Source organism: Candoia aspera, chromosome 3 (genome assembly GCF_035149785.1).
Source record: "Candoia aspera isolate rCanAsp1 chromosome 3, rCanAsp1.hap2, whole genome shotgun sequence".
NCBI lineage: Eukaryota > Metazoa > Chordata > Lepidosauria > Squamata > Boidae > Candoia > Candoia aspera.
In genome coordinates, this window is record NC_086155.1 from 187,756,823 (window position 1) to 187,773,663 (window position 16,841).

Below are 16,841 nucleotides of genomic sequence, written 5' to 3' on the forward strand. Positions count from 1 at the left end.
GTCTGTGAGTGTTCCTTGTCCTCGTCTTTTCCCATTCTGGGATAAAGTTTTCTCTCCTTTTTCCCACACCCAGCAAAGGCCTTGCTCTTGATCTGTGTCTCTGCTTGCCTTGTTTGTCTTCTAAAAATACTTGGCAGTCAAAACTAGCAGATAGGGCAACTATTAAGACGTTGCACTTAGGAGAGCAATGGTGGGCAAGCTGGACAAAAGCAATCCAGACATTCTGCTTCTGCCTCTTTGAGCTGAAATAACTCTTAAAAGAACAACGTCTTGTGGCACCTTAAAGGCTAACCAATTTAGTCTCTGCTGTAAAATATCTCCAAAACTCAGAGCAAGAAAGAGTAGCAACTAGGAAGTGCTTCTTACACGGGATATAGGCTTTTATAAGCATGGTTTGCTTTTTGTGGTTTAACATGTGTGAAAGCACCTTTTGCAATGGTATGAATTTATGCTTTAGCTTGAAATGCAAGCCCAGATAACTGTAGTTTATTCTGTAAACTTTGGCTTAGACAATATGTGAACTATTGAACTATTTCCCTCACAGGAAAACAATGCTTTAAGTTAAGGTTTAAAAATAATGTGCAAAGTTTTGGTTTCTTCACTGGGCAAGAGTCAGTGTGGTGTAGGGGCTAAGTAGTTGGGTTTGTACCAGGGAGGCCCATTCAAATCTAGTGGAAGATTACCAGGTGACTCTGGGCCAGCCCACCTCTCTCAATCAAACCGACTTCATCAGCAGATTTTTTGTTGAGAGAAAAACTAAAGAAGGTATGTTATGAACATTGGTCTGAGCTCTTGGAAGAAAGGCAAGATAAGGCTCCAATGAATAATAAACGAAGACGAGAAATCAAATAAACATGGAGAAGGGTTCTGAACTACTTCAGCAAGGAAGAGAAAATGAGAGGATGGGCCCACACCACATTTGGAGAGCCAGTGCCAACATCTGGCCAGACTTGGCAGTGGTTACTGAGCAGTTCACCTCTTGCCCAACAACAAGCATCCTGAACAAGATGTTGTCAGGCTCTGCCTGCTACCCAGTAAAAACGCAGACGCTAGTGTAGGCTTAGGTTCTGGTTTTATTTGAGTAACAGTATGTGTGCCCTTTAAGAAAAGCTGAGAGTGAGTGGAGCACGCCGGAACGGGATTTAAATAGCCCGCGCTGGTCAGCGCTCCACCCCTTCTTACTTCGGGTGCGCCCCGAGCCCCATCGGTTCTGTTGCCGGTAGGTGAGGGGTCGTGGAGCCCCTCCTGTGCTCCAGGCGTTTCCTTAATTGCTTCCCTGGCCAGTGATGGTTCATTGCCAGGCGATCAGGTTCGTAATCTCTTTGACAGCTCGGGCGCGCCTCGTGGTCTGGTCTGGTCAATTACCTTCTTTGCAACATTGTATCTCTCTCTTCCGCGCCTCCGGCTAGAGTAGATACTTTGTTGCCAGCATCTGTTGCTCTCTTTTGTTAGCTAGTTGCCTTTTCCCTTAATCCGCCCAGTACCCATTTCCCTGCATTGTCATGCGAGCCGTTGCGATGTCACAAGCATCGCAACGGTGATCATGACATACTGCCCCCCTTTGAGAAGGTTAGGCCGCGGGTTTGGCGGGGTAGGCAGTATGGAAGGTGTGGATCAGGTCGGGAGCCTGGACGTCACGGGCAGCGACTCACTCAGGGTGTGGAAAGTGTTTCCACTTTACGAGGTATTGGAGGGAGCCCTGCCGCTTGCGGGAGTCAAGTACCTCCTTCACTTCAAAGTGTTGCTGCCCGTCTATCATCACTGGTGGAGGGGGGGGGCGTGCGTGGGTGCCACCGGGAGGGATCACTTGCCGGCTTGAGTAAGCTGCAGTGAAATACCGGGTGCAGTCTCTTTAAATTATGGGGCAGGTCCAAGCGCACCGTGACTGGGTTCACGATTTGTGTCACCTGGAATGGTCCAATAAACTTGGGGGCCAGCTTCTTCTACGGTTGCGGTGATTTTATGAATCTGGTGGATAGATAGACCATGGCCCCCACCTGAAATGTTGGTTGCTGGCACCGGTGTTTGTCCGCTTGTAATTTGTACACCGTTTGTGCCTCTTTAAGCGCGTCCTTGATGACCGGCCAGGAATCTGCGAGTTTCTCACCCCAATCACAGGCGGCCACTGTTGGGGACGGAGGCTGAGGTAGTTCAGGAATGGGGACGAACTCCCAACCCGACACTACCCCAAAGGGGGGGTTTCCCGTGCTTTGGTGTATTGCGTTGTTGTATGCGACCTCTGCAAACGGGAGGAGGTCCACCCAGTCGTCTTGGTGATAGTTTATGTAGGAGCAGAGGAATTGTTCTTCAGCAAAGGATCGTTACCTTGTCGTGGTGCTGGAGCTTGAGCACCTCCATGATGCCATGAGCTAAACCGTGAAGGGCCACCCAAGACGGGAAGGTCATGACAGAGAGGTCAGACTAAATGCGATCCCTGGGGAAGGTAATGGCAACCCACCTCAGTATTCTTGCCGCGAAAACTAAATGGATCAGTACAACCAGAGATATGTCGGTATACCATCGGAAGGTGAGACCCCCAGGTCGGAAGATGGTCAAAATGCTACTGGGGAGGAACAGAGGATGAGCTCAACTAGCCCCAGACGTGATGACGCAGCTAGCTCAAAGCCGAAAGGACGGCTAGCGGCCGACGGTGCTGGTGGTGAACGGCGAATCCGATGTTCTAAGGATCAACACACCATCGGAACCTGGAATGTAAGATCTATGAGCCAGGGCAAATTGGATGTGGTTATTGGTGAGATGTCAAGATTAAAGATAGACATTCTGGGCGTCAGTGAACTGAAATGGACTGGAATGGGCCACTTCACATCAAATGACCACCAGATCTACTACTGCGGACAAGAGGACCACAGAAGAAATGGAGTAGCCTTCATAATTAATAGTAAAGTGGCTAAAGCAGTGCTTGGATACAACCCAAAAAACGACAGAATGATCTCAATTCGAATTCAGGGCAAGCCATCTAACATCACAGTGATCCAAATATACGCCCCAACCACAAATGCTGAAGAAGCTGAAGTAGAGCAGTTCTATGAGGATCTGCAGCACCTACTGGACAACACGCCTAAAAGAGATGTTATTTTCATCACAGGAGACTGGAATGCTAAGGTGGGCAGTCAAATGACACCTCGAATTACAGGTAAGTATGGCCTGGGAGAACAAAACGAAGCAGGACACAGGCTGATAGAATTTTGCCAAGACAATTCACTCTGCATAACAAACACTCTCTTCCAACAACCTAAGAGACGGCTTTATACATGGACTTCACCAGATGGACAACACCGAAATCAGATTGATTACATCCTTTGCAGCCAAAGGTGGCGGACATCTGTACAGTCGGTAAAAACAAGGCCTGGAGCTGACTGTAGTTCAGATCACGAACTTCTTCTTGCACAATTTAGGATCAGACTAAAGAGATTAGGGAAGACCCACAGATCAGCTAGATATGAGCTCACTAATATTCCTAAGGAATATGCAGTGGAGGTGAAGAATCGATTTAAGGGACTGGACTTAGTAGATAGGGTCCCGGAAGAACTCTGGACAGAAGTTGGCAGCATTGTTCAGGAGGCGGCAACAAAATACATCCCAAAGAAAGAGAAAACCAAGAAGGCAAAATGGCTGTCTGCTGAGACACTAGAAGTAGCCCAAGAAAGAAGGAAAGCAAAAGGCAACAGTGATAGGGGGAGATATGCCCAATTAAATGCAAAATTCCAGAGGTTAGCCAGAAGAGATAAGGAATTATTTTTAAACAAGCAATGCGCGGAAGTGGAAGAAGACAATAGAATAGGAAGGACAAGAGACCTCTTCCAGAAAATTAGAAACATTGGAGGTAAATTCCAGGCAAAAATGGGTATGATCAAAAACAAAGATGGCAAGGACCTAACAGAAGAAGAAGAGATCAAGAAAAGGTGGCAAGAATATACAGAAAACCTGTATAGGAAGGATAACAATATCGGGGATAGCTTTGACAGTGTGGTCGGTGAGCTAGAGCCAGACATCCTGAAGAGTGAGGTTGAGTGGGCCTTAAGAAGCATTGCTAATAACAAGGCAACAGGAGACGACGGCATCCCAGCTGAACTGTTCAAAATCTTGCAAGATGATGCTGTCAAGGTAATGCATGCTATATGCCAGCAAATTTGGAAAACACAAGAATGGCCATCAGACTGGAAAAAATCAACTTATATCCCCATACCAAAAAAGGGAAACACGAAAGAATGTTCAAACTATCGAACAGTGGCACTCATTTCACATGCCAGTAAGGTAATGCTCAAGATCCTGCAAGGTAGACTTCAGCAGTTCATGGAGCGAGAATTGCCAGATGTACAAGCTGGGTTTAGAAAAGGCAGAGGAACTAGAGACCAAATTGCCAATATCCGCTGGATAATGGAAAAAGCCAGGGAGTTTCAGAAAAACATCTATTTCTGTTTTATTGACTATTCTAAAGCCTTTGACTGTGTGGACCATAACAAATTGTGGCAAGTTCTTAGTGGTATGGGGATACCAAGTCATCTTGTATGCCTCCTGAAGAATCTGTATAACGACCAAGTAGCAACAGTAAGAACAGACCACGGAACAACAGACTGGTTTAAGATTGGGAAAGGAGTACGGCAGGGCTGTATACTCTCACCCTACCTATTCAACTTGTATGCAGAACACATCATGCGACAAGCTGGCCTTGAGGAATCCAAGGCTGGAGTTAAAATCTCTGGAAGAAACATTAACAATCTCAGATATGCAGATGATACCACTTTGATGGCTGAAAGCGAAGAGGAACTGAGGAGCCTTATGATGAAGGTGAAAGAAGAAAGTGCAAAAGCTGGTTTGCAGCTAAACCTCAAAAAAACCAAGATTATGGCAACCAGCTTGATTGATAACTGGCAAATAGAGGGAGAAAATGTAGAAGCAGTGAAAGACTTTGTATTCCTAGGTGCAAAGATTACTGCAGATGCTGACTGCAGTCAGGAAATCAGAAGACGCTTAATCCTTGGAAGAAGAGCAATGACAAATCTCGATAAAATAGTTAAGAGCAGAGACATCACACTGACAACAAAGGCCCGCATAGTTAAAGCAATGGTGTTCCCTGTAGTAACATATGGCTGTGAGAGCTGGACCATAAGGAAGGCTGAGCGAAGGAAGATCGATGCTTTTGAACTGTGGTGTTGGAGGAAAATTCTGAGAGTGCCTTGGACTGCAAGAAGATCCAACCAGTCCATCCTCCAGGAAATCAAGCCAGACTGCTCACTTGAGGGAATGATATTAAAGGCAAAACTGAAATACTTTGGCCACATCATGAGAAGACAGGACACCCTGGAGAAGATGCTGATGCTAGGGAGAGTGGAAGGCAAAAGGAAGAGGGGCCGACCAAGGGCAAGATGGATGGATGATATTCTAGAGGTGACGGACTCGTCCCTGGGGGAGCTGGGGGTGTTGACGACCGACAGGAAGCTCTGGCGTGGGCTGGTCCATGAAGTCACGAAGAGTCGGAAGCGACTAAACGAATAAACAACAAGAGGAATTGTTCCAGTGTGGCATTAAGGATCTCTGTGGATCCATCCGTCTGGGGATGCCAGGAGGTTGACAGGGCTTGCTGGGTACCTATCAGTTTCAAAAAAGCCCACCAAAACCTCGAGGTAAATTGTGTGCCCCTATCGGTCACCAAGCGGGAGGGGCAGCCGTGTAGGCGGTACACATGGACTAGGAACAGTTTTGCCAGCTGTTGGGCTGACGGGATCGAGGTGCAGGGGATAAAATGCACTTGTTTTGAAAAGTAGTCTTTTTTCTTTTGGCTGGGTGGTAAGTCGACTATGAAGTCCATTGAGATTTCATCCCAAGGGCAGGAGGGTTCAGCCACGGGTTGCAGCAGCCCCTGGGGTTTGCCAGCCGGTCGCTTGGCTATAGCGCACACTGGGCAGGACGCCACATACGTCTTGACATCCTTCCTCAGCAAGGGCCACCAAAACTGTCTCTGAGTCAGGTGTAGGGTTTTCAAGAACCTGAAGTGACCAGCCTGTTTGCTGTCATGCGATCTGTTGAGGATCGCCTGCCGTTGTGAGTTGGGTACATATAACCTTCCCTCCGCCCATGCGAAGTCCTGGTCCATAGTGACCTTGTTGGGGTTGGCGAGGAGCCAGGGGTCGGATTTTAACGCCGTTGTAAAATCTGCCCATAGCCCACCTGGCATTTGAGGTTGCCTGCGTCTAGGGGCGGGTTGCATCATAGTTGTTTGCGAGGGGGGGCAGGCTGTCCCCGAGCGCGACCCTGGGTGACCGCCGCCATACCCAGCTGGGAATCAGAAAGCACCATCCCTACGATGTCGGAGATAGGCTCCGCATCCTGAGGCAGTTGGGAGAGTGCATCTGCCAGGAAGTTCTTTTTGCCTGGTATGAACTTCAGCTGGAAGTTGAACCAGCTGAAGAACTGAGCCCAGCGTATTTGCTTGGGACTGAGGCGCCGGGGCGTACGGAGCGCCTCGAGGTTGCGGTGGTCTGTCCAGACCTCAAACGGGCAAGTCGTCCCTTCCAGAAGGTGACGCCAAGCCTCCAGCGCTGCTTTAACCGCAAATGCTTCCTTTTCCCACACGTGCCAGCGCCTCTCTGTCTCCGAGAATTTCCTCAAGAGACAGGCGCATGGCTTCAGGATTCCAGCGGAATCCTTTTGCAGCAGGATAGTGCCTATTGAGAAGTCAGAGGCATCCACCTGCACCACAAAAGGCCGTTCGGGGTCCGGGTGAGCTAGAATTGGCTCCGCTGTGAACAGTGCTTTTAGCCTGTCAAACGCGGTTTGACAGGCAGGAGTCCAATTAAGTACGGCCCCCGGGTTTTTTACCTTGTGCGTCTCCCCGATGCCTTTGGTCTTGAGCAAATCGGTTAAGGGTAGGGCGATTTCCGCGAACCCCCTCGCGAAGGATCTATAGAAATTCGCGAACCCGAGGAAGCTTTGAAGCTGGCACCTGGTGCGTGGGCGTTCCCAGCTCAAGACTGCCTGAACCTTCGCGGGGTCCATCTCTACGCCTTTGTCAGAGATTCTGTACCCTAGGTAGTCCAAGCGCGACCTGTGGAATTCGCACTTGGACAGCTTAGCGTAGAGTTTGGCTTTCCGGAACTTAGTGAGGACTTGCCTCACTAACCTCTCGTGTTTCCTCTGCGTCCTTGTGTAGATGAGGACATCATACAGGTAAACCAGTACGCCCTTGAATAGGTGTTCATGCAGTACCTCGTTGATGAGTTGCATGAAGACCCCCGGGGCCCCCGCAAGACCGAATGGCAGTACCTTGTATTGGAGGGAGCCCAAGGGGCAGTTGAATGCTGTTTTCCACTTGTCCCCCTCCCTGATGCGGATTCTGTAATACGCCTCGCGGAGGTTGAGTTTGGAAAACACCCTTCCCTTTGACAGGTGTGCTAGCATGTCCTTTACGAGGGGTAGGGAGTATTTGTTGGATAGGGAAGCGGAATTTAATCCGCGGTAATCAGTGCATAGTCTCAGGGTGCTGTCCTTCTTTTCCCGAAATAGGACGGGTGCTCCAACCGGCGAGTTCGCTGGTTCTATGAAGCCCCTGGAGAGGTTTTTATCCAAGAATTCCCGCAGCGCCGCTAATTCTCTCTGGGTCATGGGGTAGATCTTGGGCTTGGGTAATGGGACGTCTGGGAGCAGTTCAATTGTGCAGTCCGTCTTGCGGGGGGGGGGGTAATTGGTCCACCTCCTCTTCTCTGAAGACAAAGTCTGCATATTGCTCTGGCAGTCCTTCTGGGGGAGGGGGGTGTCGTGGGTATGGTCGACGACTTCTGCCCTCCCCACCATTGGAGCATATGGTTTGTCCAGTGTCGGTGCCTGGTAGACCCCGTCTTTGAACTTGATGGAGTGTGTCCTCCAGTCTATGTGTGAGTTGTTGCATGCTAGCCAGGGGATCCCCAGCACTACTATGGGTTTCCCTATCTGGGTTTCCACAAAGTCTATGGATTCCTTGTGGGTGCCCATTGCCAGGGTGACCATTCCGGTCCTCTGGGTGGCCGGTTCCCCCCACCCCCGCTGTAGAGCCGTCTAGTTGTTGGAATGCCAGTGGTTTAGGGAGGGGGGAACAGGGCAGTTTTAGTGCGGCAACAATGTCCGGGTGGATCAGATTTCTGGAGCACCCAGAATCCACCAGAGCTTTGACCGTAATGGCTCTAGGGCCATAAGAGAGTTTAATTGTCCCTGCCAGGATGGAGCAATCGTCACTCACCCTGGGGTAGTTGTGCCCCTTCTTCACCACCTGCCCAGCGGCGCTGCTTAGAGCATGTGGGGAGCGTTTTCCGCTGGCTGTTCTTGGGCGTCGATCGCGTCCCCTGTGAGGTAGGCATCTGCGTCCTCGTCCGGGGTTGCTAACGCTCCTGTCAGGCGTCTGGGGGGGCGGGTTGGATGGCTTGTGCGGCGTCTTCGTTGTGGGTCTGGGCGGGCGATCCATTGTCCTGTTTTTGTAACAGTCCGCCGCTCGGTGGCCCATCTTACCACACCTGGTACACCACCTGCGGGCAAGCCTCCGTTGTTGGTCCGCATGCCAGGTCGGGTCCGACTGTAGGACTGGTCCTCTGGTGCTGGGAGGGATTTTGTCCTCTGCAGTTGCGAGCAGGAACATGCGCTGAGCGTGCTCCGCTTTCCCGGCTAGGCAAATCCACCCATGAAGGGAGGCTGGGTCGTCCCTGTAGAGTGCCCATTGTAGCACCTCCCGGTTGAGGCCACGCTTGAACATGTCAATCAGGGTGGCCTCGGACCATTCCGTGATTTTGCCTGCAAGGACCCTGAACTCAAGGGCATAGTCGGCCACCGTTTTTCTTCCCTGGCGCAGCGCTTGAAGTGTGCACTTGGCCCTTTCCTTCGCCAGGGGGTCCTCAAAGTAATGCTTCAGCTCGACTAGGAAGTCGTGGAAATTGGCTAAGGCTGGGGCTACGGACTCGGACATCTGTACGTACCAGTCTGCGGCCCTATCTTGGAGCTTGGTGGCCACTGCTGAGATTTTTGCAGCTTCTGTGCTGAAGCAATGGCCGTATTGGGCCATGTAGTCCCTCGCATTTGTTAGGAAGAAGGACAGTTTCATAGGGTTCCTGTCAAATTGTACAGGGAAGTCTTTGGCGAACCTTCCAATTTGCGGGACCCCTACCTGTGGGTGGTGAGGGATGGCTCCCACTGGCCTGGGGCCATGAAGCCCTGTGACAGAGTCTCGTGCTTGGCCCCTTCTGCTCGGGGTTGTTGGTGGGGTAGGTATGGTGCCTCGATCCCCTCTTGCCCCCTGTGCCGCCTCAGTCTTGGAGCGCTCACCTATGATCATTGCCAGGGACTGGAGCATATGTTCCAGGTCTCGTACCTTGGCTTCCAGGGCCGTGTCCTTGTTTGGCGTGCTCTGGTCTGCCGATGTTGGGGACAGGAGCAGGTGTTCAAGGTATCGTACCCTGGCTTCCAGGGCCGTGACCCTGTCTGGTGTGTCCTGGTTGTCCGACATCGGTGCTGCCAGATGCTGTCCGATCTGTAGTCTTGCGCCTTCCTGCTCAGGCGTTTAGGGGTAGCGGAGCCTCCAGGTGGAGTAGGGTGTTCCCGTCCAGGGTCCTGCTCCGCCGGCCCATGTGGGGAGTTGCTGGTCCCTGACTTTGTCTTCTGTTGGGGCTCTCCCGTCTGGGTTGGAGCTCCAGGTCTGGAACTGGGGTGCAGTGTGGGCAGGGAGGGTGTCCGTGTCCCATTCTGGGTGCGCCGCCTCCAGCAGCTGTCGGGTCGCCTCTGCCTCTTGCGGGCCATCCTTCACGCCTCTGGTGCGAAGTGCTGGCTCCATTGCTGTCCCCGGTTCCGTTTTCGCCAGTTGATCTCTCCCGCAGAAAATTTTCGTCCGGTGGAGCTTGGCGACTTTGGTTTGGTGACTCTCAGCTTTATGTCAGGCTCTGCCTGCTACCCAGTAAAAACGCAGACACTAGTGTAGGCTTAGGTTCTGGTTTTATTTGAGTAACAGTATGTGTGCCCCTTAAGAAAAGCTGAGAGTGAGTGGAGTGCGCTGGAACGGGATTTAAATAGCCTGTGTCGGTCAGCGCTCCACCCCTTCTTAGTTTGGGTGCGCCCTGAGCCCCGTCGGTTCCGTTGCTGGTAGGTGAGGGGTCGTGGAGCCCCTCCTGTGCTCCGGGCATTTCCTTAATTGCTTCCCTGGCCGGTGATGGTTCATTGCCGGGCGATCAGGTTCGTAATCTCTTTGACAGTTCGGGCGCACCTCGTGGTCTGGTCTGGTCAATTACCTTCTTTGCAACATTGTATCTCTCTCTTCTGTGCCTCCGGCTAGAGTTGATACTTTGTTGCCAGGACCTGTTGCTCTCTTTTGTTAGCTAGTTGCCTTTTCCCTTAATCCACCCGGTACCCATTTCCCTGCATTGTCATGCGAGCTGTTGCGATGTCACAAGCATCGCAACGGTGATCATGACAGATGTGTTCTCCAGGACAAAGGATTGTAGGCTAAATTTCCTGCCGGAATTAATATACCAGTTTATTGAGAAGATACAAACCTTTTATTATGTACATTACAATAAGGAACCAGATTAGCACTCAAAGGGCATTGGTGGGGAGAAAAAATCAGAATTTCTGCCAGCAGCAAAGACCCAAAGCATACGAATGTGCACCCCCCCCCTTAGATGTCACATCTGCAAGCAGCAAACTACAGTTCACATCAATCCAGAATACACTTCCACAAAAGAATTTTCATTGCACCTAGTGTCATGTTTTCCCTAGATCAGTCTTTCTCAACCTTAGCAACTTTTTTTTTTTAATCATATGGCATAGCAGTTTGGTGTTCATGCTGCTTTTTCCTTGCTGGGAAATCCGTGTGAGATCCAGCAGCCAGATGTGTAGACTATTTAGCCTGGAGTGCACCATGAGTAGGCTAGTCTGCAACTTTAAGGTGTGTGGACTTCAACTCCCAGAATTCCACTTCCACTCCCAGAAGTCCACACATCTTAAACTTGCCAAGGTTGAGAAACACTGACTGTCATATATAGTTTTGATTCATTTCTTCATATCTGAACCTCTTGGAGTGTTTTCCCCCCCTTCACTACACAGTAAATAACCTTCCATGAAGTTATGGGTTTTTTTTTAAATGTAAGATATCTAGGGTGTCTATATACCCTTTTAATATTAGGAATAATGTTTTGAATGGCTAATGTGAAAAACAATTGAACAATGTACATATTAACTGGTGTTCCTGGTTACATATGTTAGCACTTCAACTCATTTCATTTGTAACATATATGTATGCTATATGCACAAAATTCCATGTGTCATATTAACTGTAATTTAACAATGGGTTGTTGAATAAATAACAGTTATATTCTCACAACTCACTAAATTAAATCCAGGTATAATGGCCTGGTCCATACCACATGTCAAGCCATAATGTAATTTGTTTCATTTTGGTTTAGATTCTCATGTAAATCCAGCTACTACTGTTTATAAATCATAATTTATGGCTTAGTTCATCTGGTTGTGGTTTATTCACTAAACAATGTGATGTAAACAAATGTGATGAGTGAACCCAGTGAGTTAGCATGATGGTATGAATCCATTGATAGAGCTTGAAGATGGTTACTTAAAAATGGATGATCAAAGCTACAGTCCTCTAGCTATATGGGAATAACTCCCACTGAGCCTAACGAGGCTTACTTCAGAGTAAATATGTTACAATGAATATATTTGTAAGTACAACAGCTGGCTGTACCTAATCAACTTTGAAAAGCTAAGCAGTCTCACACCTGGTTAGTACTTAAACTAGAGAATACCAGGAAATTCCGTTGCTGAGACTAGACAGAGAAGTTGTAACAAAATCCCAATAAAAGGCAGTGGGAAACACTTTCCTATTGTTATAAAGAAAACTACATGGATGAAGTCCTGAGGAATCAACTTCAGCCTTTGAAATAATTTATTTGAAAGAATTATGCCTACCTCCCAAAATATAACTTGAAGTCTTATGATTCACCTTTGGTTAATTCAAGCAATTGAAAGTTTGTCAATAACTCCCTGGAAATTTTTGGAACACCATCTTATGATTTAGGGCAGTGTTTCTCAACCTCAACAACTTTAAGATGTGTGGACTTCAACTCCCAGATTCCCCAGCCGGTGGTCCACACATCTTAAAATTGCAAAGGTTGAGAAACACTGATTTAGGGAATTCAGGCTAGAAATGTGAATCAATGTCATGATATCTGGGAGTAAAACAATAATCATTATAATTTCAGGTGGCATATAGTTGTTGGAGATAAACAGGAAGAGATATCAGGAAGTTCATAATCAGAGCAAGAAGGTGGATGATCTGATCTCCCCACTTTTGGTGTAACCTAACTAGGGAATATTGTATCATAATTCACTTCTAAGTCTAATTTTTTAAAAAGGTATGCATTTTTGGAAATTTGTTCTGTAATACCCATTGGTGTTGAAGCAATATTTTTTTCTGACTCAAATAACTCTTATTTTTTTCATTTAAGTCACTTCCCACAGCAAACATGTATATTCTAACTTCCTTGGAAATTGTTGTGCAATAAACAAGCAATTAACTATTAATGCTTCAGTTATTGCTTAGGAATCTAAAGGATAAATATGGTGTTGTAAAGCCAAAAGGTCAAGCAACAGTTTCCAAGGAAAAAGCAGCACCATTATAAAAACTGTGAAGGATGATGTAAAGTCACTCTTGAATTACAGCTGAATTTAACAGACCTCTTTGTTACTTCCATGGAAAAATGAAAGCCTAATGTATTACAGGGCTGCTTAATTCCTTGGTTACCATACTAACAAATACTAATTTAAAGCTTTAATTGGAGTGATTAAAAACACAGTTATGAAGACAATATATAGTGGTTAAACTTTAGCATTCTTGATAGCTATTTTCTTCTAAGTTGGGGTATCTTACAGCAATAAAACAGAACTAGAAGTGCATTAAGACGGTTAACACAAAGCTGGGGTTGCATATTATGCTAAGCCAGTTTTGACATAGGACTAAATGATGGTTTATAAACCAGAATTCAATTGCTTTAAACACTAAGCAAAAACTAAACAAGCCATTTGATTTGTTGCAGTTCATTGATGTGACAATTAATGTAATTGATGCAACAATGCTTGAACAGCCCCAATGCTGTTTTGTTAATAGCCATTATCTATAGGCAATTAGATAACTGCTTCTGTGTATTTGTGCCATACATGTAAAAGAATGAATCAAAATAATATGTAAAGTCAAAATGAAGGTTGGTTTGGCATATGGCTTGTGTTCTGCAAACTGAAGCATGTAAGTGAATTGCTTTCTTCAGTTACTATGCTACATCATGGCTAAGAAAAACTTTTGTTTAATATGTTATGTGAACATACTCATAAAATGGACTGAGTTCCATGAAACCTTACACATAATACATTTGCTCATTTAAGGTGTCACAAGACTGTTTTTACAGTAGTTGAAACTAGGGCAGTGTTTCTTAACCTCAGCAACTTTAAGACATGTGGACTTCAACTCCCAGAATTCCCCAGCCAACATACTGAATATGATACAGTATATTACAATAACAATACAATAATAGAATACAATAGCAGCAAACTGCAGCTCAGATCAATCCAGAATACACTTTCACAAAAGAATATTAATTGCACCTAGTATCATGTTTTCCCTAGTTCAGTTTTTCTTAAACTTAGCAACCGTAAGATGTGTGGATTTCAACTCCCAGAACTCCCCAGTCAGCATGAAGTCCACACACCTTAAAGCTGCTAAGGTTGAGAAACACTGAACCAGGAATTGGGAAGGACCAATTACTTTAGTCAAATCTCCCAAATGCTGATTTTTTTTCTTTTTAAGGAACAGGCCTATAGACATGCAAATGTATTTATGTATTTTGCTCATTTGTGTTTGTAAACCGCCAGATTCAACAAAAATTCCTCCTGGCAGTTTACAATGTAAAACCATAAAAGCCAATAAAAGCATAAGCAATAATAAAACATTAAATGTGATGATGACAATTCAGTCTCTGAAGGAACTAAAACAAGCCCATCTTTATGTGTTTCTAGCCAACAATGAGGGTGTCAATCTAGTCTCAAGGGGGAGGGTGTTCCATAACATCAAGACTGCAACAAAGATTGCTTGTAAGCCTTGCACCCACTTCACCTTTCCTACCTGCGGGTCCATTAAAAGGTGATGGTGGGAGGTTCGCGCTGGATGGATTGGGCAGGCCACCTCTGTGCAGAGAAGGTGGTCCTGTAAGTACCTTAGCGTCAAACCATGTAAAGCATTATAAGTCAAAACTAGCACTTTTAATTGTATCTGGAAACGTACTGGCAACACACACAGTGATTGTAAAAAAGGTGTTATATGATTTGAGTGACTTTGGTTTGCTTAAATACAGACCACCAGATAGCTGGGCCTGCATTCTTGCAGGAGAAATGAAGGAGCCCCTAGGAAACTATCACCTGTGAGAGATCCTGGTTCTGAAGGTCCTACTCTGATCCCAAGCAGAGAGTTGGCCACTAACAGTGAGGGTTTGGGAATAGCTTTTCCCTTCTTAGTTAAGAGTATTAATATGTTTTACTACTACAGATTAAGGTTGCTATGGTAACTAATCATTTTGGCCGGGTGAAGAGGTTGAATTTAATTGTCCCCTTTTCACATGTTAATGGTTACATTGCCTAAAGGGAGGAACTTGCCTGAACTTGTTTAGTTTCAGTTTCCCTTCTGTGTAGGCTTGCAGAGAATATGCAGCTGAGAGAAATCTCTCCTCTCAGCAAACAGCCTTTAAATATGTTTGTTTTCTGTAAATAAAATTATTTTTATAGAAATGCCTGGTGTGTGACTTTTCTGATCTCTCCTGGGCCAAATGCTTTCTAGCACTCTGCCAACAAAGAGTTGTGCTGGTCATCTAATAAATCAATCAAGTAAATCATTGTAATACTGGTATGTTGCCTTTCTCTTATCTGAATCCATTATATTGTGAAATGAGATGTGCGTTATCTCTAAGTTGGTGTCTCCTTGTATCATTTCTCCTTGTCAGTTCCCCTCACCTTCTTTTCCTCAGATTCTTTTCATAATGAGGGTAACCTAAAGTCTCCAGTGACACTCTTGCTGCCACAGCTCTGCTTTAGCCTTCTGATTTTATTACCTAGTTGAAAAGTATTGGTCTCTATTTTTTTATTTAAAGCAGAGATATATTTTCAAAAAAGACAGTCTCTATAGATGGACAGATACTTATGATTGTACAATTGATGCTCAACTCAATATAACATTACAGATACATTAAAGTACTTTGAGTTTTCATAATACTAAACAGAAAAAAAAAATTTTTTGAGCTCAGTCTCCACCATTGTCATGTTCACTGTTTCAATGTGCACTGTACATCGTAACCTTTCACATGCCATGGTGCTGATGCGTGTTCATGGTGGGAGGGAGCTGCTGTGAAACATTGTGCCAAGCTCTGTATCTGTGGAATGTGTTTGGGTTATGTGGTCTACTCAAGGACTTTCCCCGCAGACCATCAGGAGCTGTTAGGAGCACCTGGGATTGTGAGCCTGGGAAGATTCTACGGGGGGAGGGATCTCGTTTGTACCGAGGGTTTTTTAGTTTGCATTTGGTGTGCTTTTTCCATTCTCAGCTTTCTTTGTGATCCTGCATACTATTCTTTAATAAATCAATATCTTTATGAACCTGTTCATGAGTCTGATGTTTTAGGATAGGCAATCATTACATAAAGCCAAACAAGCCCATTTCATTCCGTGTGCGTCCATCCCGTTGGCCCCACAATTGGCCCACCTCTTTCTCATCCACATCTACCGTCTCCACGGTAGCCCCTCCCATTTGGTCAGTGAGCACGGGACACAGTTCACTTCCCAATTTTGGAGATCATTTTTAAAATTGATTGGCACCAAACAGGCATTGTCCACATCGTCGTATCCTGAGACTGACGGATCTATGGAGGTTTTGAACTCTACCCTTGAACAATTCCTAAGGGCATACACAAATTACCATCAAGACAACTGGGTTGACTTGTTGCCCTTTGCTGAGGTGGCTTACAACAATGATGTCCATCAGAGCACTGGGCATACCCCTTTTCGTGTGGTTTCTGGTCATGACTTTGTTCCCATCCCTGAGCTGCCACAAACACCTCCCCAGTCCTGTTCTGCCTCTGACTGGGCTGCTCAGCTGGCTGATTCCTGGCTGGTGATTCAGCAGGCTTTGGCTGAAGCCCAGTCTGCTTACAAATTCCAAGCTGATAAACGCCGTTCTCTGCAACATGATTTCAATATTGGGGATCAGGTTTATCTCTCTACCAAATTTATAAAGTCCCCACAGCCATCGAAAAAACTTGCTCCCAAATTCATTGGTCCTTTCCCTATTGTTGGCATTGTCAATCCGGTTACTGTTAAGTTGGATTTGCCTCACAATTTGAAACGTTTGCACCCAGTTTTCCATTGCAGCCTGCTCAAGCCTGTCCAGCAATCTTCCCAATGGCATCCCCAACCTCCTCCTCCTGCTCCGATCATGATTGACAGGCAACACTTTGAAGTCAAGGAGGTCATTGATTCTCGCAAGCTTCGAGGCTCCCTCCAGTACCTGATTCACTGGAAACACTTTCCTCATCCTGAATGGGTGCCTGCTTGCCACGTTAATGCTCCTGACTTAGTTAACCGTTTCCACTTAGCTTACCCTTTGAAGCCTGCCGCTTAGACTTTTCTTTCTTTTGGGGGGGTGGTATGTCATGTTCACTGTTTCAATGTGCACTGTACATCGTAACCTTTCACATGCCATGGTGCTGACGCGTGTTTATGGTGGGAGGGAGCTGCTGTGAAACATTGTGCCAAGCTCT